We start from the raw sequence: 27,021 nt of genomic DNA, 5'->3' as shown, positions 1-27,021 counted from the left end.
AGAGATCTTGAAGGCAGTGCTGAATGGCTACAGTAATCACATGATATAACAATGTCATGCCATCCCTGGGAGAGCCATTGGTAACACTGCTGGAACAGCCTCAGCCTATCTTTCTATCTGTGTGAGTGTTTTTTCATCTTGCTTCACCGTCATTATATGTTGGGGGCTGCCTTTTACTTTGGGGTCTGCTCTGGGGCAGTTTAGATTTCCTTTTCTGTCTTTAGGCTATTTAGTGCTCCGGCTGTGATCTAGGGGTCTAGGGCATCGTAGGAACCCCCCACGGCTACTGCTAGTTGTGTTGATAGGTTCAGGGGTCTGCAATCTGATAGTTGCCAACTTCTCTGGTTTTCTGGACGTAGCTTCTATTTTTGTGTCTGCCTCCTACGGTGACTCAATCATAACAGAATCACCCGCCATACCGCAGATCCTAGGGTACTCAATAGCAGGAAAGAATTGTGAAAAAAAAAAAAAAAAAAAAAAGTGTGTATATTTTTTCCTCTATATCTCTGAGGCCGTAGGGGGAATTTTTTTTTCTCTCAATGGAGATAAAGCAATTGTCTGATCGTGTGGAGCAGCTCGCTGCGGAAGTGCGGGGAATTTCCGCCTACCTTGCTCATTCACATGCTGCTGAACCAAAGATTCCTACACCTGATGTATTTTTTGGGGATCGGTCTAAATTTTTGAATTTCAAAAATAATTGTAAATTATTTTTTGCCTTGAAGCCTAACTCGTCAGGGAGCTCCGCGCAGCAGGTTAAAATTGTCATCTCTTTGCTGCGTGGCGATCCCCAGGATTGGGCGTTTTCTTTGAAACCAGATGATCCTATTCTGACTAATGTGAACGCATTTTTTCAGGCCTTGGGGTTGTTGTATGACGAACCTAATGCCATTGATCAGGCTGAAAAGACCCTGCTGGCATTGAACCAGGGTCGTGATTCTGCAGAATTGTACTGTCAAAAATTCCGAAAGTGGGCAGTACTTACTACCTGGAATGATAATGCCTTGGCTGCTCTCTTTCGGAAGGGGTTGTCAGAAGCCGTAAAAGATACTATGGTGGGATTTCCTGTTCCCTCTGGTCTTGACGATTCTATGTCTTTAGCCATTTAGGTTGATCGGCGTTTGCGCGAACGCAAAGCTGCACGAGAGGTGTTGCCACCTGTTGAACAAATGTCTGAACCTATGCAATGTGATAGAGTTTTTTCCAGAGAGCAGCGTCAGGAGTTCAGAAGGCGTAATAAGTTGTGTTTTTTCTGTGGAGATGCCTCGCATATTATTTCTGTCTGTCCTAAACGAGAGAAACGCTTTGCACACATGTTTTCTGTTGGTGGTGTTCAACCTAAGTTTCTTCTGGCTATTACTCTGATCTGCTCCCTGTCCACATTTTCCCCCAAGGCTTTTGTGGATTCGGGAGCAGCCCTAAACCTAATGGACTTGGATTTTGCTAAACGTTGTGGATTTCCGATGACACCTCTGCAGACACCTATCCCTTTGAGGGGGATTGATGCAACTCCTTTGGCTAAAAATAAACCTCAGTTTTGGACCCAGGTGGTAATGCGGGTCGCCCCAGACCATCAAGAAAATTGCAGATTTTTGGTGTTGCATAATCTGCATGATACTATTGTTCTGGGGTTTCCCTGGTTACAAATTCATAATCCAGTTTTGGATTGGAAATCTGTGTCTGTGGTGAGTTGGGGTTGTCGGTGTGCCTTTAGTGAGGCTCCGGTGTTTTCCACCTCTCCTCAGTCGCATGATATTCCTGATTATTTGGCGGACTTTTATGATGTATTTAGTGAGAATGAGTCTGCGTCTCTGCCTCCTCATAGGAGTTATGACTGTGCAATTGAACTGAGCCTGGGGTGTAAATTTCCCAAGGGTCGGCTCTTCAATTTATCTGTACCCGAGCATGAGGCTATGTGATCCTATATTAAGGAGGCATTGGAGAAGGGTCATATTAGACCATCCTCGTCACCCTTAGGTGCTGGTTTTTTTTTTGTAGCCAAAAAGGATGGATCATTAAGACCTTGTATTGATTATCGTGCCCTCAACAAAATTACTGTTAAATATCAGTATCCGTTACCCCTGATTTCTGATCTATTCTCCAGAGTTAAAGGTGCTTGCTGGTTTACCAAGCTTGACCTCAGGGGGGCGTATAATCTTATTCGCATTAAGCATGGGGATGAATGGAAGACGGCGTTTAATACTCCGGAGGGACATTTTGAGTACCTGGTGATGCCTTTTGGGCTCACTAATGCCCCTTCTGTCTTCCAGTGCTTCATGAACGATATTTTCCGAGATTTTGTCGATAAATTTTTGATTATCTATCTGGATGATATTTTGATCTTCTCCAAGGATTGGGATTCTCATGTGGAACATATTCGGACTGTGTTCCGGATCTTGAGGGAGAATTCCCTGTATGTCAAAGGATCTAAATGCCTTTTTGGAGTACAGAGGATTTCTTTTTTGGGATTTATTTTGTCCCCGTCAACTATTGAAATGGACCCGGCCAAGGTACAGGCCATTTACGATTGGGTTCAGCCCACTTCTTTGAAGGCCCTCCAGAAGTTTTTGGGTTTTGCTAATTTTTATCGGAAATTTATAGCAAAATTTTCTAGTATTGCCAAGCCATTGACTGATTTGACTAAGAAGGGTGCTGATGTGTTAAATTGGTCTCCGGAGGCTGTTTCTTCCTTTCAGGAGCTGAAGCAAAGATTCACCTCTGCCCCGGTTTTGCGGCAACCTGATGTCTCACTTCCGTTCCAGGTAGAGGTGGATGCTTCTGAGATTGGTGCAGGAGCTGTTTTGTCCCAAAAGGATCCTGTAACATCTAAAATGAATCCCTGTGCTTTCTTTTCCCGAAAGTTCTCTCCATCTGAACATAACTATGATGTGGGGAATCGGGAACTGTTGGCCATGAAATGGGCATATGAGGAGTGGAGACATTGGTTGGAGGGAGCTAAGCATCAAGTCGTGGTCCTCACTGACCACAAGAATTTGATTTACCTAGAGTCAGCTAAGCGCTTGAACCCTAGACAGGCTAGGTGGGCCTTGTTTTTTACACGTTTTGATTTTGTGGTTTCTTTTCTTCCTGGAACTAAGAATGTCAAGGCAGACGCCCTCTCTAGGAGCTTCTTTGCTGATTCTCCTGTGGTGACCAAGCCTGCTACCATCTTAGGCGAAGGGGTAGTTCTTTCTGCCATCTCGCCCGATTTGAGACGTGCTCTGGAAGAGTTCCAGGAGGACAAACCTGAGCATTGTCCCAGTGGAAAGTTGTATGTTCCTGACCAGTGGAAGAAGAGAGTGATGTCTGAAGTTCATTGCTCTGTTTTGGCTGGTCATCCAGGTATTTTTGGTACTAGAGATCTGGTGAGTCGGTCTTTTTTTGTGGCCCTCCTTGTCTCGTGATGTCAGGAATTTTGTGCAGTCCTGTGGGACGTGCTCCCGGTCTAAATTGTGTTCTCGCTCTAGTGGGTTGTTGATGCCTTTGCCTGTCCCAAAGAGGCCATGGACCCATATTTCAATGGATTTCATCTCTGATATGCCTGTCTCTCAAAGGATGACTGTTATTTGGGTGATATGTGATAGGTTCTCTAAGATGGTTCATCTTGTACCACTCCCTAAGTTGCCGTCTTCCTCTGAGTTGGTGCCCCTGTTTTTACAACAGGTGGTTCGCTTGCACGGGATTCCTGAGAACATTGTATCTGACAGAGGAGTCCAGTTTGTGTCTAGATTTTGGAGAACTTTCTGTTCCAAGCTGGGAATTCAGTTGTCCTTCTCCTCTGCTTTTCACCCTCAGACCAATGGGCAGACAGAGAGAACAAACCAGACCTTGGAGTCATATTTGAGATGTTTTATTTCTGCTGATCAGGATGATTGGGTTTCATTTTTGCCCTTGGCCGAATTTGCTTTAAATAATAGAGCTAGTTCTGCCACTTTGATGTCACCTTTTTTTTGTAACTTTGGGTTTCATCCTCAATTTTCTTCAGGGCAGGTGGAGCCCTCTGCCTGCCCAGGTGTTGTCACTGTGGTGGAGAGAATGCACCAGATCTGGGACCAAGTGGTGGATAAGTTATCTCTCTCCCAGGAAAAGGCCCAGTGGTTTTCCAACCGACATAGGACCATTGGTCCCCAGTTTAAGGTTGGTGATATGGTGTGGTTATCATCAAAAAATATTGCTATTAGAGTTGAGCGAAACGGGTCGAAAAATTTCAAAAGTCGCTGACTTTTGGCAAAGTCGGGTTTCATGAAACGAAACCCGACCCTAGGATGAGGTCGGCCACGAGGTCGGCGACTTACGCGCCAAAGTCGCGTTTCAAAAGTTTGTTTTGCGCTCTTTTTCAGCCAATCAGGATCCACGGACACTGTGGGCAACGTGATGACATAGGCAGGGGTCACCACCATCTTTCAGAAGGGCATGCAAGTGATTGGCTTGCTTTGGTGGGCATCACAGGGGTTATAAAAGGGCGTGCACGCCGACCGCCATCTTACTTCTGCCGATCTTAGCATAGGGAGAGGTTGCTGCTGCTGATTCTGTAGGGAGAGCGTTAGGCAGGGAAGAAGAAAAAAAAACTGCTTCTGCTGCTAGCGATTTTGCCTGTACAACACACCAGTCACTGTGTGTGCAGTGCAAGGGGAGGCTATATTGTGGTGGATCAGCGGGGTTGGTTGTTAGGCTGCCTTCTAAGGCTTCCTGACAGCTGCATTGCTGTTTACCCACTGCTCTGCAAACTGCTTTTTTAAAAGCAATCCCAATTTTGTTTTTTGTCCTGCTGAGGTACTGAGCGTGCATTTTTTCACACCATACAGCGGTGTACGCTCCTCACACAGTACCGTGTAACGGCTGTTATCACAGCCACAGTGAAGCTATCTGTGTGTCACTCTGTGAGAATAAGTCGAGGACATGTTCCGTTCTTACAGACCTGCACCTACTAGTTTTGTCTAGCTTTCAAACAGTTAAATATATTTGCTGTTTGATCACATTCAAAACTATAGAGAGACAGCGTGTGTCAGTCCGTATACTTAAAAAACACGGAGCTTGACAATTTTACGTACACCGGACAGCTGTGTACGTGCACGCTCCTCTCAGTACCGTGTAACGGCTGTTATCACGGCCACAGTGAAGCTATCTGTGTGTCACTGTGGAAGGATAAGTGGAGGACTTGTTCCGTTCTTACAGACCTACACTCTAGGGAGATTCCTATTCTGCCCAATTCTACATACACATTGTAGTTTGTGATACACTAGCCAATTTCTGCCTGTGACATAGCGCTCTGATGTTCAGTGGGCCTCACACAATCCATAAGTGTCCAGTGTCCACTAGTGTGTGCAGAAATTCAAAATCTCCCTTATCCTGTAGTCACTTTTTTCACACCTGTGCCATCGAGCCTGTGACATAGCGCTCTGATATTCAGTGGGCCTCACACAATCCATAAGTGTCCAGTGTCCACAAGTGTGTGCAGAAATTCAAAATCTCTGTGATCCTGTAGTCACTTTTTTCACACCTGTGCCATCGAGCCTGTGACATAGTGCTCTGATATTCAGTGGGCCTCACACAATCCAAAAGTGTCCAGTGTCCACTAGTGTGTGCAGAAATTCAAAATCTCCCTTATCCTGTAGTCACTTTTTTCACACCTGTGCCATCGAGCCTGTGACATAGCGCTCTGATATTCAGTGGGCCTCACACAATCCATAAGTGTCCAGTGTCCACAAGTGTGTGCAGAAATTCAAAATCTCTGTGATCCTGTAGTCACTTTTTTCACACCTGTGCCATCGAGCCTGTGACATAGCGCTCTGATATTCAGTGGGCCTCACACAATCCATAAGTGTCCAGTGTCCACAAGTGTGTGCAGAAATTCAAAATCTCTGTGATCCTGTAGTCACTTTTTTCACACCTGTGCCATCGAGCCTGTGACATAGCGCTCTGATATTCAGTGGGCCTCACACAATCCAAAAGTGTCCAGTGTCCACTAGTGTGTGCAGAAATTCAAAATCTCCCTTATCCTGTAGTCACTTTTTTCACACCTGTGCCATCGAGCCTGTGACATAGCGCTCTGATATTCAGTGGGCCTCACACAATCCAAAAGTGTCCAGTGTCCACTAGTGTGTGCAGAAATTCAAAATCTCCCTTATCCTGTAGTCACTTTTTTCACACCTGTGCCATCGAGCCTGTGACATAGTGCTCTGATATTCAGTGGGCCTCACACAATCCATAAGTGTCCAGTGTCCACAAGTGTGTGCAGAAATTCAAAATCTCTGTGATCCTGTAGTCACTTTTTTCACACCTGTGCCATCGAGCCTGTGACATAGCGCTCTGATATTCAGTGGGCCTCACACAATCCGAAAGTGTCCAGTGTCCACTAGTGTGTGCAGAAATTCAAAATCTCCCTTATCCTGTAGTCACTTTTTCACACCTGTGCCATCGAGCCTGTGACATAGTGCTCTGATATTCAGTGGGCCTCACACAATCCAAAAGTGTCCAGTGTCCACTAGTGTGTGCAGAAATTCAAAATCTCCCTTATCCTGTAGTCACTTTTTTCACACCTGTGCCATCGAGCCTGTGACATAGCACTCTGATATTCATTGGGCCTCACAAAATCCATAAGTGTCCAGTGTCCACAAGTGTGTGCAGAAATTCAAAATCTCCCCTGTCCTATAGACACCTTGTACCTTGTTTTACATTGCTATATAGTTTGTTGGATTTTGTCTACATTTCTACAAAAAATGAGGAAGGCTGGTGGAAGAGGCCGTGGAATTGGGCGGGGGTTGGCAGCTGGTAATGATGGTGTTGGTGGTGGATCTGATGGTAGTGGCAAGAGCAAAATAGGACCAAATGCAGGAGGTGTTGAGCCTGCGTCATCGTCTGGCTCCATAAGGCTTCGAAGGCTTAGTTTTCTAGGAGGTGGCAAACCGCTTTTAAAGCCAGAGCATCAGGAAAAAGTTTTGTCTTACATTGCTGACTCAGCCTCCAGCTCTATCGCCTCCTCTTCTAAAGTTGTAAAAAGTAAAAGCACTGAGTCGTCATTGGAGGCTCATGTTCATGAACCACACCTTTCTTTGTGTCCTTCACCCCAACCAAGATTGAAGGATGATGCAGGCCATACTACTGATTACTCCATGGAGCTGTTTTCACATACCATACCATACCCAGGCCAAGATGAATCTGACATGGAGTGCACTGATGCACAGCCGCTGATAGATGATTCTGCTGGTACATTCACTCAGAGCACTACATTGTTCTCGCAGTGTACAGAGCCAGATTCTGACCCTGATGAGACTCAGGTGCCCCTTCCCGCACACTATACCACCATACACGGTGACACAGAGGAAGGTGCACATGACATTGAAGAGGAGGTGATGGATGACCCAGTTGTTGACCCAGATTGGCATCCATTGGGGGAAGAGGGTGCTGCTTCCAATAGCTCAGATGAGGAGCATCCACAGCAGACATCGACATCGCAACAGCTGTTATCTGGCAGGCCCGGAGCACTCCAAAGACAGGTTCCAAAAATCAAAAGAGTTGCTGGACAGCTTGTCCAGAGGGTCAAAAGATCACAGCGTGCTAGGCCGCAAAATGTCTGCCAAAGTAGGAAGAGTGCAGTGTGGCACTTTTTTGAACAAAATCCTCATGATCAGGCCAAGGTTATCTGTAAGAAGTGCGCAAAGACCTTTAGCCGAGGGAAAAATCTGAAAAATTTGACTACCAGTTGCATGCTTAGACATTTAACCACCTTGCACTTGCAAGCGTGGACACAACACCAAACCTCAAGTGCCACATGTGCAACTGATCACAAAGAAGGTAGTCAGCAACGCTACATTGTTTCCCCCACTGTAAGCCCACCGGTTAGCACAGCAGCAAATGTTGAGGTGTCGTTGCAAGGCCACAGCAGTCAGGGAATCCCACTGTTATATCAACGAAATACTGAATCTAGGCCATCAGAAAGAACACCAACTCCATCACCATCATCAACCCTCTCTCAGTCTGCCCTGTCCACCGCTACTTCCACCATATGCAGCTCTCAAGTCCAGCTCACCCTCCCAGACACTATGAGAAGGTCAAGAAAGTACTCAGTCTCTCATCCGCGTACACTGGGTTTGAACGCCCACATTGCCAAACTAATCTCGTTTGAGATGATGCCCTATCGGTAGGTGGAAAGCGCAGCTTTCCGCGAACTCATGGCCTATGCAGTACCACGCTATGACCTACCCAGTCGCCACTTCTTCTCTCGCAAAGCCATCCCAGCCCTCCACCATCATGTAAAAAACCGCATTGTCCATGCACTCAAGCAGTCAGTGAGTGGAAAGGTGCACCTCACAACTGATGCATGGTCCAGTCGGCATGGCCAGGGCCGTTACGTGTCCATCACTGCGCACTGGGTTAATGTGGTGGATGCAGGGTCCACAGGGGAAAGCGGTGGTGGGACAGTGCTGCCTAGCCCACGGTATAGGAAACAGTTGGCTGTAGGCGTTCGACCCTCCTCCTCCTCCTCCTCCTCCAGAAGCGAAAGCTCGTCCACAGAGCGCAGTCAAACGAGCACTCCATCTGCAGCTGCCACTGTTGCACACGAGGTGTCCCCCTATCGAGCAGCTAGTGGAAAGCGTCAGCAGGCTGCGTTGCAGATGATGTGTTTGGGCGACAGACACACCGCCGAGGTGCTGGCCGAGTACTTGAAGCGACAAACTGAGTCATGGCTAGGCAGTGTACATCTTGAGGCAGGCAAGGTAGTTAGTGATAACGGCCGTAATTTTGTGGCAGCCATAGCCCTTTCAAAACTCAGCCACATACCTTGCTTGGCTCACAAAATGAACCTGGTGGTGCAGTGCTTCCTCAAAAATTATCCGGAGTTAACAGCCCTGCTCCAGAAGGTGCGAAGACTGTGCGCGCACATCCGCCGGTCGCCTGTACACTCCGTTCGTATGCAGAAGCTGCAGCGATTGCTCCACCTTCCCAACCACCGCCTCATTATCGACATTGCAACAAGGTGGAACTCCACCCTGCACATGGTGGAGCGGCTGTGCGAGCAGAGGCAGGCCATAATGCATTTGTGGGAGGATACACGGCCAGGCACTTTGAGAGCAGACATGGAGTTGACAGGTGTGCAGTGGTCGAAGCTGAAAGACCTCTGTAAAGTCCTTCAGTGTTTTGAGGAATGCACACGGCTGGTAAGCGCAGATGACGCCATCCTAAGCATGAGCATCCCAATTATGCGTCTGCTCATGCAAAATTTGACGCACCTTAAGGAGCAGGCGTCTGCAGCCAATGTTGACGAGGAGGGAATCCTTGATGACATTCAGCCATTGTCTGCTCAGGGACCTCTCCTGGACGAGGTGGAGGAAGAAGAGGAGGAGGATGATGATGGGGATGATTACTTAGGGGAGGAGGATGCATCTCGTGGGGCAAGTGAAAATGTCGGCGTGGCAAGGTCTGGTACAGGGTTTGTGCGTGACTGGAGGGATGTGGATTTGCCAGAAAGTGCTCCTCCACCCAGCACTCGCAGTGCATCATTGACACCGGGAACATTGGCCTACATGTCAGATTATGCCTTGCAGATCCTAAAAAGGGACCCCCCGCATTGCCAAAATGATGAACGATGACGACTACTGGTTGGCCAGCATCCTGGATCCACGCTATAAAGGCAAATTACAAAACATCATGCCACAGGAGAACCTTGACCTAATATTGGCTAATAAACAAGCAACTCTGGTAAATCAGTAGCTTGAGGCATTCCCAGCACACAGCAGAGGTGATGGTTCTCACACGAGCCATACGGGCAGGGGGCAGCTTGGCAGAGGTGTTCATGGTGCACACAGCAGAAGTGGCGTTGGAGACAGGGGTTTCATGACAATGTTGTGGACTGATTTTTCAAGTACCGCTCACACAACTGGTAATACTGCATCGATGGAAAGTGACAGGAGACAGCAGTTGTCAACTATGGTTACAAACTACTTTTCCTCCCATATCGATGTTCTCCCACACAGGTCATTCCCCTTTGACTATTGGGCCGCTAAACTGGACACCTGGCCTGAATTGGCCCAATATGCCTTACAGGAGCTCGCTTGCCCAGCTGCAAGTGTGCTATCGGAAAGAGTCTTCAGTGCAGCTGGATCAATCCTGACAGAAAAAAGGACCTGTCTGTCAACCCAAAATGTGGATGATCTAACCTTCATTAAAATGAACCATGCATGGGTTTCCAAGGATTTTGTCCCACCTTCCCCTGATGATACATAGGGTGACAGAAAAATGGCTTGCTTTGGTCCACCTCTTCCAGGGACTTGACCTATTTCGCCTTTTGCATCAGCTGAATGTCCAACATCAACATATGCCACTTTCTAAAACTCCCTAACTGTGCTGCCTCCCCCCCCATGGCCGGGGTCACCACCTAGCGCACGACACCGTGCGAGTGCCTTTGCCCTGGACAGGTGGGTAGGCCGACTCTTGGGCGCGGGCACTGGCACAGGGTCCCTCATAGTGCAATCAAGTGTCTCTGACGGTGGTGGTGCACACCCGCCGTCAGACACACCGCCGTACTATGAGGGGCCCAGTGCCAGTACCGACGCCCACGAGTGGGCCCCCCTTGCTTGGGCAGGGCCCCAGCATTTGCAATCTTTACCTCTCCCTGCTCCTCCGCTGTGTAGTCTGGGCCGTCAAATCCATACTGTGCCTGACACCGTCTGAGCCTGCCTCCTGATGTATAGACATATATTTTGAATGTGTACGCTATCCATACATGTTATCCGGGGATACGGTACCCTTTCTCACCTTTGTGCAATCACGTGCAATCCATACTGGGCCTAACACCGTCTGAGCCTGCCTCCTGATGTATAGACATATATTTTGAATGTGTACGCTATCCATACATGTTATCCGGGGATACGGTACCCTTTCTCACCTTTGTGCAATCACGTGCAATCCATACTGGGCCTAACACCGTCTAAGCCTGCCTCCTGATGTATGGACATATATTTTGAATGTGTACGCTATCCATACATGTTATCTGGGGATACGGTACCCTTTCTCACCTTTGTGCATTCACGTGTAATCCATACTGGGCGTGAAAACGGCTGGCGAGCTGTTAAACAAGCTACAGCACCTGTGGTTTGCACACGTAAGTTTTTCATTTTTTCAGGAATGACGGTTAGGCCTAATTCCGGAACTGCGGTTGACCTGCACTTACTGGGAAATCATCGTTCGCGGGTAATAATTGTAATCAGTGATCCCCATCACTAACGTTGTTCAGCGGGTTATCTGCACCTGTAAGCGACAAACGCTGCCTTTTCAGTGTAGCGCACATGCAGCCACGGACATGTAAGGGCATGACACACCAGTTATTGGCCAATCTCATGTGCCAGAACCTCACGTGTCCCTCTAGTAAGCCGGACTCGGACCGCGGGGCATGACGGAGTCTCGTTCGTTAACGGAATTAAGCTTGCAATGTGTGCATCTGTTCTGTAGCTGGCATGGTTGAGGTTTCCCAGGTGGAGTCGAATTTAACCGTAGGCTCCACTCCTGGTGGTGCCCTTCTGGACATTCCTTTAAGGTTCAGCTTTGCAACCATACTGCCCACGTAAAACAAACACTTTGCCTTCATGAACGCTGTTTGGAGGGTCATGACTCGTGGGAATAACGCCGCCCAATCAGATAACCTGCTAGAGAGATCCTTTGTTGCTCCCAAGCATGACATCACACTCCCTAGGAGGAAGGTAATGCCACTGTGGCGACCGTACTCCTGGGGGCGACACAAGTGCACTGATGCCCAGCCACTGCTCGATGAATCTGCTGGTACACTGACCCAGACCACTACATTCCCCTCGCACGCTACACGGCCTGAATCTGACCCTGATGAAACTCAGGTTACCCTTCCCATATACAGTTCCATCTTACACGGTGACAAAGAGGAAGCTGCAGATGAAAGTGCAGGTTCGGCCCACCCGCCATCAGACACACCACCGTACTATCAGGGGCCCTGTGCCAGTGCCGTCGCCAACGAGTGGGCCCCCCCTGCTTGCTCAGGATCACAGCGCTTGCAAGGTTGAAATACTGTGCAGTGAGATGGAAGATGGGGACGACGAGGATTCCAGACTAGTACAGGGATTCCCTAACGAGGAGACTTATTTGATTGTTTTCAATGTTGGGACAGCAATTTTTGGAAGGTTGCTGTCTGCAATCTGCCAAAACCCTATCAAAGACATAAGCCAACAAGCTGATATGAAAAAGACCCTGAAGCAGCTACGGCAGAGAAATAGCGGTATAGTACAATGAAAAATACTTCACTTTTTACATCTCATGACGAGGCCCATCTATTTCTCCATGCAGAATCATTGGTCCCATATAATGTTTGAAACAGTATATGATGAGCTCCACATAATGCTACAGTATATGTTGGTCCCCATGGATGAAGCTCCACTGTCTTATGGGCCCAAATAATGCTCCAAACATAATGGGCCCCATTTCTAATGCTCTAGTGTATAATGGGCCCTGTAAATGCTGCTCCAGTGTCTGATGTCCACCTTTGGAATGTTCCAGTGTATGGTGGGCCCCATCTATCATTCTCCAGAGTATAGTGCTCCCCAAAAATTGCTGTCCCAACTTTGAAAACAATCAAATAAGTCTCCTCGCTAGGGAATCCCTGTACTTGTCTGGACTCCTCGTCGTCCCCATCTTCCATCTCACTGCACAGTATTTCAACTTTGCAAGTGCTGTGATCCTGAGCAAGCAGGGGGGGCCCACTCGTTGGCGACGGCACTGGCACAGGGCCCCTGATAGTACGGTGATGTGTCTGATGGCGGGTGGGCCGAACCTGCACTTTCATCTGCAGCTTCCTCTTTGTCACCGTGTAAGATGAAACTGTATATGGGAAGGGTAACCTGAGTTTCATCAGGGTCAGATTCAGGCCATGTAGCGTGCGAGGGGAATGTAGTGGTCTGGGTCAATGTACCAGCAGATTCATCGAGCAGTGGTTGGTAGAGTTGAGCGAAACGGGTCGAAAAAATTCAAAAGTCGCCGACTTTTGGCAAAGTCGGGTTTCATGAAACGAAACCCGACCCTAGGATGAGGTTGGCCACGAGGTCGGCGACTTACGCGCCAAAGTCGCGTTTCAAAAGTTTGTTTTGCGCTCTTTTTCAGCCAATCAGGATCCACGGACACTGTGGGCAACGTGATGACATAGGCACGGGTCACCACCATCTTTCAGAAGGGCATGCAAGTGATTGGCTTGCTTTGGTGGGCGTCACAGGGGGTATAAAAGGGCGTGCACGCCGACCGCCATCTTACTTCTGCCGATCTTAGTATAGGGAGAGGTTGCTGCTGATTCTGTAGGGAGAGCGTTAGGCAGGGAAGAAGACAAAAAAACTGCTTCTGCTGCTAGCGATTTGGCCTGCACAACACACAAGTCACTGTGTGTGCAGTGCAAGGGGAGGCTATACTGTGGTGTATCAGTGGTGTTGGTTGTTGGGCTGCCTTTTAAGGCTTCCTGACACGCTGGCATTGCTGTTTACCCACTGCTCCGCAAACTGCTTTTTTAAAAGCAATCCAATCTCCCTTATCCTCTCGTCACTTTGGTCACAGGCAGCTGTGCCATCGAGCGTGTCACATAGCGCTCAGATATCAGTGGGCCGCACACAATCCACAAGTGTCCACTGTCCACAAGTGTACGCAGAGATTCAAAATCTCCATTATCCTCTCGTCACTTTGGTCACAGGCAGCTGTGCCATCGAGCGTGTCACATAGCGCTCAGATATCAGTGGGCCGCACACAATCCACAAGTGTCCAGTGTCCAAAAGTGTACGCAGAGATTCTAAATCTCCATTATCCTCTCGTCACTTTGGTCACAGGCAGCTGTGCCATCGAGCGTGTCACATAGCGCTCAGATATCAGTGGGCCGCACACAATCCACAAGTGTCCAGTGTCCACAAGTGTACGCAGAGATTCAAAATCTTCATTATCCTCTCGTCACTTTGGTCACAGGCAGCTGTGCCATCGAGCGTGTCACATAGCGCTCAGATATCAGTGGGCCGCACACAATCCACAAGTGTCCACTGTCCACAAGTGTACGCAGAGATTCAAAATCTCCATTATCCTCTCGTCACTTTGGTCACAGGCAGCTGTGCCATCGAGCGTGTCACATAGCGCTCAGATATCAGTGGGCCGCACACAATCCACAAGTGTCCAGTGTCCAAAAGTGTACGCAGAGATTCAAAATCTCCATTATCCTCTCGTCACTTTGGTCACAGGCAGCTGTGCCATCGAGCGTGTCACATAGCGCTCAGATATCAGTGGGCCGCACACAATCCACAAGTGTCCACTGTCCACAAGTGTACGCAGAGATTCAAAATCTCCATTATCCTCTCGTCACTTTGGTCACAGGCAGCTGTGCCATCGAGCGTGTCACATAGCGCTCAGATATCAGTGGGCCGCACACAATCCACAAGTGTCCAGTGTCCAAAAGTGTACACAGAGATTCAAAATCTCCATTATCCTCTCGTCACTTTGGTCACAGGCAGCTGTGCCATCGAGCGTGTCACATAGCGCTCAGATATCAGTGGGCCGCACACAATCCACAAGTGTCCACTGTCCACAAGTGTACGCAGAGATTCAAAATCTCCATTATCCTCTCGTCACTTTGGTCACAGGCAGCTGTGCCATCGAGCGTGTCACATAGCGCTCAGATATCAGTGGGCCTCACACAATCCACAAGTGTCCACTGTCCACAAGTGTACGCAGAGATTCAAAATCTCCATTATCCTCTCGTCACTTTGGTCACAGGCAGCTGTGCCATCGAGCGTGTCACATAGCGCTCAGATATCAGTGGGCCGCACACAATCCACAAGTGTCCAGTGTCCAAAAGTGTACGCAGAGATTCAAAATCTCCATTATCCTCTCGTCACTTTGGTCACAGGCAGCTGTGCCATCGAGCGTGTCACATAGCACTCAGATATCAGTGGGCCGCACACAATCCACAAGTGTCCAGTGTCCAAAAGTGTACGCAGAGATTCAAAATCTCCATTATCCTCTCGTCACTTTGGTCACAGGCAGCTGTGCCATCGAGCGTGTCACATAGCGCTCAGATATCAGTGGGCCGCACACAATCCACAAGTGTCCACTGTCCACAAGTGTACGCAGAGATTCAAAATCTCCATTATCCTCTCGTCACTTTGGTCACAGGCAGCTGTGCCATCGAGCGTGTCACATAGCGCTCAGATATCAGTGGGCCGCACACAATCCACAAGTGTCCACTGTCCACAAGTGTGTGCAGAAATTCTAAAACTCCCCTGTCCTATAGACACCTTGTACCTTGTTTTACATTACTATATAGTTTGTTGGATTTTGTCTACATTTCTACCAAAAATGAGGAAGGCTGGTGGAAGAGGCCGTGGAATTGGGCGGGGGTTGGCAGCTGGTAATGATGGTGTTGGTGGTGGATCTGATGGTAGTGGCAAGAGCAAAATAGGACCGAATGCAGGAGGTGCTGACCCTGCGTCATCGTCTGGCTACATAAGGACTCGAACGCTTAGTTTTCTAGGAGTTGGCAAACCGCTTTTAAAGGCAGAGCATCAGGAAAAAGTTTTGTCTTACATTGCTGACTCAGCCTCCAGCTCTATCGCCTCCTCTTCTTCAGTTGTAAAAAGTAAAAGCACTGAGTCGTCATTGGAGGCTCATGTTCATGAACCACACCTTTCCTTGTGTCCTTCACCCCAACCAAGATTGAAGGATGATGCAGGCCATACTACTGATTACTCCATGGAGCTGTTTTCACATACCATGCCTGGATTATCAAGTCAAATGGTGAATTACCCAGGCCAAGATGAATCTGACATGGAGTGCACTGATGCACAGCCGCTGATGGATGATTCTGCTGGTACATTCACTCAGAGCACTACATTGTCCTCGCAGTGTACAGAGCCAGATTTTGACCCTGATGAGACTCAGGTGCCCCTTCCCGCACACTATACCACCATACACGGTGACACAGAGAAAGGTGCACATGACATAGAAGAGGAGGTGATGGATGACCCAGTTGTTGACCCAGATTGGCATCCATTGGGGGAAGAGGGTGCTGCTTCCAATAGCTCAGATGAGGAGCATCCACAGCAGACATCGACATCGCAACAGCTGTTATCTGGCAGGCCCGGAGCACTCCAAAGACAGGTTCCAAACATCAAAAGAGTTGCTGGACAGCTTGTCCAGAGGGTCAAAAGATCACAGCGTGCTAGGCCGCAAAATGTCTGCCAAAGTAGGAAGAGTGCAGTGTGGCACTTTTTTGAACAAAATCCTCATGATCAGGCCAAGGTTATCTGTAAGAAGTGCGCAAAGACCTTTAGCCGAGGGAAAAATCTGAAAAATTTGAATACCAGTTGCATGCTTAGACATTTAACCAGCATGCACTTGCAAGCGTGGACACAACACCAAACCTCAAGTGCCACATGTGCAACTGATCACAACGAAGGTAGTCAGCAACGCTACATTGTTTCCCCCACTGTAAGCCCACCGGTTAGCACAGCAGCAAATGTTGAGGTGTCGTTGCAAGGCCACAGCAGTCAGGGAATCCCACTGTTATATCAACGAAAGACTGATTCTAGGCCATCAGAAAGAACACCAACTCCATCACCATCATCAACCCTCTCTCAGTCCGCCCTGTCCACCGCTACTTCCACCATATGCAGCTCTCAAGTCCAGCTCACCCTCCCAGACACTATGAGTAGGTCAAGAAAGTACTCAGTCTCACATCCGCGTACACTGGGTTTGAACGCCCACATTGCCAAACTAATCTCGTTTGAGATGATGCCCTTTCGGTTGGTGGAAAGCACAGCTTTCCGCGAACTCATGGCCTATGCAGTACCACGCTATGACCTACCCAGTCGCCACTTCTTCTCTCGCAAAGCCATCCCAGCCCTCCACCATCATGTGAAAGACCGCATTGTCCATGCACTCAAGCAGTCAGTGAGCGGAAAGGTGCACCTCACAACTGATGCATGGTCCAGTCGGCATGGCCAGGGCCGTTACGTGTCCATCACTGCGCACTGGGTTAATGTGGTGGATGCAGGGTCCACAGGGGACAGCGGTGGTGGGACAGTGCTGCCTAGCCCACGGTATAGGAAACAGTTGGCTGTAGGCGTTCGACCCTCCTCCTCCTCCTCCTCCTCCAGAAGCGACAGCTCGTCCACAGAGCGCAGTCGTACGAGCACTCCATCTGCAGCTGCCACTGTTGCACACGATGTGTCCCCCTATCGAGCAGCTAGTGGAAAGCGTCAGCAGGCTGTGTTGCAGATGATGTGTTTGGGCGACAGACACACCGCCGAGGTGCTGGCCGAGTACTTGAAGCGACAAACTGAGTCATGGCTGGGCAGTGTACATCTTGAGGCAGGCAAGGTAGTTAGTGATAACGGCCGTAATTTTGTGGCAGCCATAGCCCTTTCAAAACTCAGCCACATACCTTGCTTGGCTCACACCTTGAACCTGGTGGTGCAGTGCTTCCTCAAAAATTATCCGGAGTTAACAGCCCTGCTCCAGAAGGTGCGAAGACTGTGCGCGCACATCCGCCGGTCGCCTGTACACTCCGTTCGTATGCAGAAGCTGCAGCGATTGCTCCACCTTCCCAACCACCGCCTCATTATCGACATTGCAACAAGGTGGAACTCCACCCTGCACATGGTGGAGCGGCTGTGCGAGCAGAGGCAGGCCATAATGCATTTGTGGGAGGATACACGGCCAGGCACTTTGAGAGCAGACATGGAGTTGACAGGCGTGCAGTGGTCGAAGCTGAAAGACGTTTGTAAAGTCCTTCAGTGTTTTGAGGAATGCACACGGCTGGTAAGCGCAGACGACGCCATCCTAAGCATGAGCATCCCACTTATGCGTCTGCTCATGCAAACTTTGACGCACCTTAAGGAGCAGGCGTCTGCAGCCAATGTTGATGAGGAGGAAGAGGAGGAGGGAATCCTTGATGACATTCAGCCATTGTCTGCTCAGGGACCTCTCCTGGATGAGGTGGAGGAAGAAGAGGAGGAGGAGGATGATGGGGATGATTACTTAGGGGAGGAGGATGCATCTCGTGGGGCAAGTGAAAATGTTGGCGTGGCAAGGTCTGGTACAGGGTTTGTGCGTGACTGGAGGGATGTGGATTTGCCAGAAAGTGCTCCTCCACCCAGCACTCGCAGTGCATCATTGACACCGGGAACATTGGCCCACATGTCAGATTATGCCTTGCGGATCCTAAAAAGGGACCCCCGCATTGCCAAAATGATGAACGATGACGACTACTGGTTGGCCAGCATCCTGGATCCACGCTATAAAGGCAAATTACAAAACATCATGCCACAGGAGAACCTTGACCTAATATTGGCTAATAAACAAGCAACTCTGGTAAATCGGTTGCTTGAGGCATTCCCAGCACACAGCAGCGGTGATGGTTCTCACACGAGCCGTACGGGCCGGGGGCAGCTTGGCAGAGGTGTTCGTGGTGCACACAGCAGAAGTGGCGTTGGAGACAGGGGTTTCATGACAATGTTGTGGACTGATTTTTCAAATTCCGCTCACACAACTGGTAATACTGCATCGATGGAAAGTGACAGGAGACAGCAGTTGTCAACTATGGTTACAAACTACTTTTCCTCCCATATCGATGTTCTCCCACACAGGTCATTCCCCTTTGACTATTGGGCCGCTAAACTGGACACCTGGCCTGAATTGGCCCAATATGCCTTACAGGAGCTCGCTTGCCCAGCTGCAAGTGTGCTATCGGAAAGAGTCTTCAGTGCAGCTGGATCAATCCTGACAGAAAAAAGGACCCGTCTGTCAACCCAAAATGTGGATGATCTAACCTTCATTAAAATGAACCACGCATGGGTTTCCAAGGATTTTGTCCCACCTTCCCCTGATGACACATAGGGTGACAGAAAAATGGCTTGCTTTGGTCCACCTCTTCCTGGTACTTCACCTATTTCGCCTTTTGCATCAGCTGAATGTCCAACATCAACATATGCCACTTTCTAAAACTCCCTAACTGTGCTGCCTCCCCCCCATGGCCGGGGTCACCACCTAGCGCACGACACCGTGCGAGTTCCGTTGCCCTGGACAGGTGGGTAGGCCGACTCTTGGGCGCGGGCACTGGCACAGGGTCCCTCATAGTGCAATCAAGTGTCTCTGACGGTGGTGGTGCACACCCGCCGTCAGACACACCGCTGTACTATGAGGGGCCCAGTGCCAGTACCGACGCCCACGAGTGGGCCCCCCTTGCTTGGCCAGGGCCCCAGCATTTGCAATCTTTACCTCTCCCTGCTCCTCCGCTGTGTAATCTGGGCCGTCAAATCCATACTGTGCCTGACACCGTCTGAGCCTGCCTCCTGAGACATATATTTTGAATGTGTACGCTATCCATACATGTTATCCGGGGATACGGTACCGTTTCTAACCTTTGTGCAATGACGTGCAATCCATACTGGGCCTAACACCGTCTGAGCCTGCCTCATGCTGTATAGACATATATTTTGAATGTGTACGCTATCCATACATGTTATCCGGGGATACGGTACCCCTTCTAACCTTTGTGCAATGATGTGCAATCCATACTGGGCCTAACACCGTCTGAGCCTGCCTCATGCTGTATAGACATATATTTTGAATGTGTACGCTATCCATACATGTTATCTGGGGATACGGTACCCCTTCTAACCTTTGTGCAATGACGTGCAATCCATACTGGGCCTAACACCGTCTGAGCCTGCCTCATGCTGTATAGACATATATTTTGAATGTGTACGCTATCCATACATGTTATCCGGGGATACGGTACCCCTTCTAACCTTTGTGCAATGACGTGCAATCCATACTGGGCCTAACACCGTCTGAGCCTGCCTCATGCTGTATAGACATATATTTTGAATGTGTACGCTATCCATACATGTTATCCGGGGATACGGTACCCCTTCTAACCTTTGTGCAATGACGTGCAATCCATACTGGGCCTAACACCGTCTGAGCCTGCCTCATGCTGTATAGACATATATTTTGAATGTGTACGCTATCCATACATGTTATCCGTGGATACGGTACCCCTTCTAACCTTTGTGCAATGACGTGCAATCCATACTGGGCCTAACACCGTCTGAGCCTGCCTCATGCTGTATAGACATATATTTTGAATGTGTACGCTATCCATACATGTTATCCGGGGATACGGTACCCCTTCTAACCTTTGTGCAATGACGTGCAATCCATACTGGGCCTAACACCGTCTGAGCCTGCCTCATGCTGTATAGACATATATTTTGAATGTGTACGCTATCCATACATGTTATCCGGGGATACGGTACCCCTTCTAACCTTTGTGCAATGACGTGCAATTCTTACTGGGCCTAACACCGTCTGAGCCTGCCTCATGCTGTATAGACATATATTTTGAATGTGTACGCTATCCATACATGTTATCCGGGGATACGGTGCCCCTTCTAACCTTTGTGCAATGACGTGCAATCCATACTGGGCCTAACACCGTCTGAGCCTGCCTCATGCTGTATAGACATATATTTTGAATGTGTACGCTATCCATACATGTTATCCGGGGATACGGTACCCCTTCTAACCTTTGTGCAATGACGTGCAATCCATACTGGGCCTAACACCGTCTGAGCCTGCCTCATGCTGTATAGACATATATTTTGAATGTGTACGCTATCCATACATGTTATCCGGGGATACGGTACCCCTTCTAACCTTTGTGCAATGACGTGCAATCCATACTGGGCCTAACACCGTCTGAGCCTGCCTCATGCTGTATAGACATATATTTTGAATGTTTACGCTATCCATACATGTTATCCAGGGATACGGTACCCTTTCTAACCTTTGTGCAATCACGTGCAATCCATACTGGGCGTGAGAACGGCTGGCGAGCTGTTAAGCAAGCTACAGCACCTGTCCAGACAAGTACAGGGATTCCCTAGCGAGGAGACTTATTTGATTGTTTTCTATGTTGGGACAGCAATTTTTGGGGAGCACTATACTCTGGAGAATGATAGATGGGGCCCACCATACACTGGAACATTCCAAAGGTGGACATCAGACACTGGAGCAGCATTTACAGGGTCCATTATACACTAGAGCAGTCGAAAAGTGGCCCATTATGTTTTGAGCATTATTTGGGCCCATAAGACAGTGGAGCTTCATCCATGGGGACCAAAATATACTGTAGCATTATGTGGAGCTCATCATATACTGTTTCAAACATTATATGGGACCAATGATTTTGTATGGAGAAATAGATGGGCCTCGTCATGAGATGTAAAAAGTGAGGTATTTTTCATTGTACTATACCGCTATTTCTCTGCCGTATCGGAGCATGATGAGTTGTGGTATGTGTTAAAGGGGCGCTCTTTCGCCCAGGGCACATGAAAACCTGCAGCCAGCCCTCCCCCCCCACAAATTTAGCCAAATAACCCCCATTTTTCAGTGCGTAACTTGTATTATGAAGTTAATTAAGGTTGACAAGCTTAAGTAAGAAGAATTGATGATTTTGGCATTCAAATGGGCACTGTAGGTGTGTTTCCTGTCCTCCTCTCACTGCCGACTTTTATTCCCCATTGACTTACATTGGATTTCGTGTTTCGGGACGACCCCGACTTTTCCCTATAATCGGACGATCTTGCTCGACCCGACTTTTGGAAAAGTCGGGTTTCACGAAACGAAACGCGACCCTAAAAAAGCAAAAGTCGCTCAACTCTAGTGGTTGGGCATCAGTGCACTTGTGTCGCCCCCAGGAGTACGGTCGCCACAGTGGCATTACCTTCTTCCTAGGGAGTGTGATGTCATGCTTGGGAGCAACGAACGATCTCTCTAGCAGGTTAACTGATTGGGCGGCGTTATTCCCACGAGTCATGACCCTCCAAACAGCGTTCATGAAGGCAAAGTGTTTGTTTTACGTGGGCAGTATGGTTGCAAAGCTGAACCTTAAAGGAATGTCCAGAAGGGCACCACCAGGAGTGGAGCCTACGGTTAAATTCGACTCCACCTGGGAAACCTCAACCATGCCAGCTACAGAACAGATGCACACATTGCAAGCTTAATTCCGTTAACGAACGAGACTCCGTCATGCCCCGTGGTCCGAGTCCAGCTTACTAGAGGGACACGTGAGGCTCTGGCACATGAGATTGGCCAATAACTGGTGTGTCATGCCTTTACATGTCCGTGGCTGCATGTGCGCTACACTGAAAAGGCCAGCGTTTGTCACTTACAGGTGCAGATAACCCGCTGAACAACGTTAGTGATGGGGATCACTGATTACAATTATTACCCGCGAACAATGATTTCCCAGTAAGTGCAGGTCAACTGCAGTTCCGGAATTAGGCCTAACCGTCATTCCTGAAAAAATGAAAAACTTATGTATGCAAACCACAGGTGCTGTAGCTTGCTTAACAGCTCGCCAGCCGTTCTCACGCCCAGTATGGATTACACGTGATTGCACAAAGGTGAGAAAGGGTACCGTATCCCCAGATAACATGTATGGATAGCGTACACATTCAAAATATATGTCTATACATCAGGAGGCAGGCTCAGACGGTGTTAGGCCCAGTATGGATTGCACGTGATTGCACAAAGGTTAGAAAGGGTACCGTATCCCCTGATAACATGTATGGATAGCGTACATATTCAAAATATATGTCTATACATCAGGAGGCAGGCTCAGACGGTGTTAGGCCCAGTATGGATTGCACGTGATTGCACAAAGGTGAGAAAGGGTACCGTATCCCCAGATAACATGTATGGATAGCGTACACATTCAAAATATATGTCTATACATCAGGAGGCAGGCTCAGATTGTGTTAGGCCCAGTATGGATTGCACGTGATTGCACAAAGGTTAGAAAGGGTACCGTATCCCCGGATAACATGTATGGATAGCGTACACATTCAAAATATATGTCTATACATCAGGAGGCAGGCTCAGACGGTGTTAGGCCCAGTATGGATTGCACGTGATTGCACAAAGGTTAGAAAGGGTACCGTATCCCCAGATAACATGTATGGATAGCGTACACATTCAAAATATATGTCTATACATCAGGAGGCAGGCTCAGATGGTGTTAGGCCCAATATGGATTGCACGTGATTGCACAAAGGTGAGAAAGGGTACGGTATCCCCAGATAACATGTATGGTTAGCGTACACATTCAAAATATATGTCTATACATCAGGAGGCATGCTCAAACGGTGTCAGGCACAGTATGGATTTGACGGCCCAGACTACACAGCGGAGGAGCAGGGAGAGGTAAAGATTGCAAATGCTGGGGCCCTGCCCAAGCAAGGGGGGCCCACTCGTGGGCGTCGGTACTGGCACTGGGCCCCTCATAGTACGGCGGTGTGTCTGACGGCGGGTGTGCACCACCACCGTCAGAGACACTTGATTGCACTATGAGGGACCCTGTGCCAGTGCTCGCGCCCAAGAGTCGGCCTACCCACCTGTCCAGGGCAACGGCACTCGCACAGTGTCGTGCGCTAGGTGGTGACCCCGGCCATGGGGGGGAGGCAGCACAGTTAGGGAGTTTTAGAAAGTGGCATATGTTGATGTTGGACATTCAGCTGATGCAAAAGGTGAAAGAGGTCAAGTCCCAGGAAGAGGTGGACCAAAGCAAGCCATTTTTCTGTCACCCTATGTGTCATCAGGGGAAGGTGGGACAAAATCCTTGGAAACCCATGCGTGGTTCATTTTAATGAAGGTTAGATCATCCACATTTTGGGTTGACAGACGGGTCCTTTTTTCTGTCAGGATTGATCCAGCTGCACTGAAGACTCTTTCCGATAGCACACTTGCAGCTGGGCAAGCGAGTTCCTGTAAGGCATATTGTGCCAATTCAGGCCAGGTGTCCAGTTTAGCGGCCCAATAGTCAAAGGGGAATGACCTGTGTGGGAGAACATCGATATGGGAGGAAAAGTAGTTTGTAACCATAGTTGACAACTGCTGTCTCCTGTCACTTTCCATCGATGCAGTATTACCAGTTGTGTGAGCGGTACTTGAAAAATCAGTCCACAACATTGTCATGAAACCCCTGTCTCCAACGCCACTTCTGCTGTGTGCACCACGAACACCTCTGCCAAGCTGATCCCGGCCCGTACGGCTCGTGTGAGAACCATCACCGCTGCTGTGTGCTGGGAATGCCTCAAGCAACCGATTTACCAGAGTTGCTTGTTTATTAGCCAATATTAGGTCAAGGTTCTCCTGTGGCATGATGTTTTGTAATTTGCCTTTATAGCGTGGATCCAGGATGCTGGCCAACCAGTAGTCGTCTTCGTTCATCATTTTGGCAATGCGGGGGTCCCTTTTTAGGATCTGCAAGGCATAATCTGACATGTGGGCCAATGTTCCCGGTGTCAATGATGCACTGCGAGTGCTGGTTGGAGGAGCACTTTCTGGCAAATCCACATCCCTCCAGTCACGCACAAACCCTGTACCAGACCTTGTCACGCCAACATTTTCACTTGCCCCATGAGATGCATCCTCCTCCCCTAAGTAATCATCCCCATCATCATCCTCCTCCTCCTCCTCTTCTTCCTCCACCTCGTCCAGGAGAGGTCCCTGAGCAGACAATGGCTGAATGTCATCAAGGATTCCCTCCTCCTCTTCCTCCTCATCAACATTGGCTGCAGAAGCCTGCTCCTTAAGGTGCGTCAAAGTTTGCATGAGCAGACGCATAGGTGGTATGCTCATGCTTAGGATGGCGTCGTCTGCGCTTACCAGCCGTGTGCATTCCTCAAAACACTGAAGGACTTTACAGAGGTCTTTCAGCTTCGACCACTGCACACCTGTCAACTCCATGTCTGCTCTCAAAGTGCCTGGCCGTGTATCCTCCCACAAATGCATTATGGCCTGCCTCTGCTCGCACAGCCGCTCCACCATGTGCAGGGTGGAGTTCCACCTTGTTGCAATGTCGATAATGAGGTGGTGGTTGGGAAGGTGGAGCAATCGCTGCAGCTTCTGCATACGAACGGAGTGTACAGGCGACCGGTGGATGTGCGCGCACAGTCTTCGCACCTTCTTGAGCAGGACTGTTAACTCCGGATAATTTTTGAGGAAGCACTGCACCACCAGGTTCAAGGTGTGAGCCAAGTAAGGTATGTGGCTGAGTATTGAAAGGGCTATGGCTGCCACAAAATTACGGCCGTTATCACTAACTACCTTGCCTGCCTCAAGATGTACACTGCCCAGCCATGACTCAGTTTGTCTCTTCAAGTACTCGGCCAGCACCTCGGCGGTGTGTCTGTTGCCCAAACACATCATCTGCAACACAGCCTGCTGACGCTTTCCACTAGCTGCTCGATAGGGGGACACCTCGTGTGCAACAGTGGCAGCTGCAGATGGAGTGCTCGTACGACTGCGCTCTGTGGACGAGCTTTCGCTTCTGGAGGAGGAGGAGGAGGAGGGTCGAACGCCTACAGCCAACTGTTTCCTATACCGTGGGCTAGGCAGCACTGTCCCACCACCGCTGTCCCCTGTGGACCCTGCATCCACCACATTAACCCAGTGCGCAGTGATGGACACGTAACGGCCCTGGCCATGCCGACTGGACCATGCATCAGTTGTGAGGTGCACCTTTCCGCTCACTGACTGCTTGAGTGCATGGACAATGCGGTCTTTCACATGATGGTGGAGGGCTGGGATGGCTTTGCGAGAGAAGAAGTGGCGACTGGGTAGGTCATAGCGTGGTACTGCATAGGCCATGAGTTCGCGGAAAGCTGCGCTTTCCACCAACCGAAAGGGCATCATCTCAAACGAGATTAGTTTGGCAATGTGGGCGTTCAAACCCAGTGTACGCGGATGAGAGACTGAGTACTTTCTTGACCTACTCATAGTGTCTGGGAGGGTGAGCTGGACTTGAGAGATGCATATGGTGGAAGTAGCAGTGGACAGGGCAGACTGAGAGAGGGTTGATGATGGTGATGGAATTGGTGTTCTTTCTGATGGCCTAGAATCAGTCTTTCGTTGATATATCAGTGGGATTCCCTGACTGCTGTGGCCTTGCAACGACACCTCAACATTTGCTGCTGTGCTAACCGGTGGGCTTACAGTGGGGGAAACAATGTAGCGTTGCTGACTACCTTCGTTGTGATCAGTTGCACATGTGGCACTTGAGGTTTGGTGTTGTGTCCACGCTTGCAAGTGCATGGTGTTTAAATGTCTAAGCATGCAACTGATATTCAAATTTTTCAGATTTTTCCCTCGGCTAAAGGTCTTTGCGCACTTCTTACAGATAACCTTGGCCTGATCATGAGGATTTTGTTCAAAAAAGTGCCACACTGCACTCTTCCTACTTTGGCAGACATTTTGCGGCCTAGCACGCTGTTATCTTTTGACCCTCTGGACAAGCTGTCCAGCAACTCTTTTGATTTTTGGAACCTGTCTTTGGAGTGCTCCGGGCCTGCCAGATAACAGCTGTTGCGATGTCGATGTCTGCTGTGGATGCTCCTCATCTGAGCTATTGGAAGCAGCACCCTCTTCCCCCAATGGATGCCAATCTGGGTCAATAACTGGGTCATCCATCACCTCCTCTTCAATGTCATGTGCACCTTCCTCTGTGTCACCGTGTATGGTGGTATAGTGTGCGGGAAGGGGAACCTGAGTCTCATCAGGGTCAGAATCTGGCTCTGTACACTGCGAGGACAATGTAGTGCTCTGAGTGAATGTACCAGCAGAATCATCCATCAGCGGCTGTGCATCAGTGCACTCCATGTCAGATTCATCTTGGCCTGGGTAATTCACCATTTGACTTGATAATCCAGGCATGGTATGTGAAAACAGCTCCATGGAGTAATCAGTAGTATGGCCTGCGTCATCCTTCAATCTTGGTTGGGGTGAAGGACACAAAGAAAGGTGTGGTTCATGAACATGAGCCTCCAATGACGACTCAGTGCTTTTACTTTTTACAACTGAAGAAGAGGAGGCGATAGAGCTGGAGGCTGAGTCAGCAATGTAAGACAAAACTTTTTCCTGATGCTCTGGCTTTAAAAGCGGTTTGCCAACTCCTAGAAAACTAAGCCTTCGAAG

Source organism: Dendrobates tinctorius, unplaced genomic scaffold (genome assembly GCF_039654945.1).
Source record: "Dendrobates tinctorius isolate UK_male_01 unplaced genomic scaffold, ASM3965494v1 ptg000009l, whole genome shotgun sequence".
NCBI lineage: Eukaryota > Metazoa > Chordata > Amphibia > Anura > Dendrobatidae > Dendrobates > Dendrobates tinctorius.
This window is presented reverse-complemented; position numbering follows the sequence as displayed.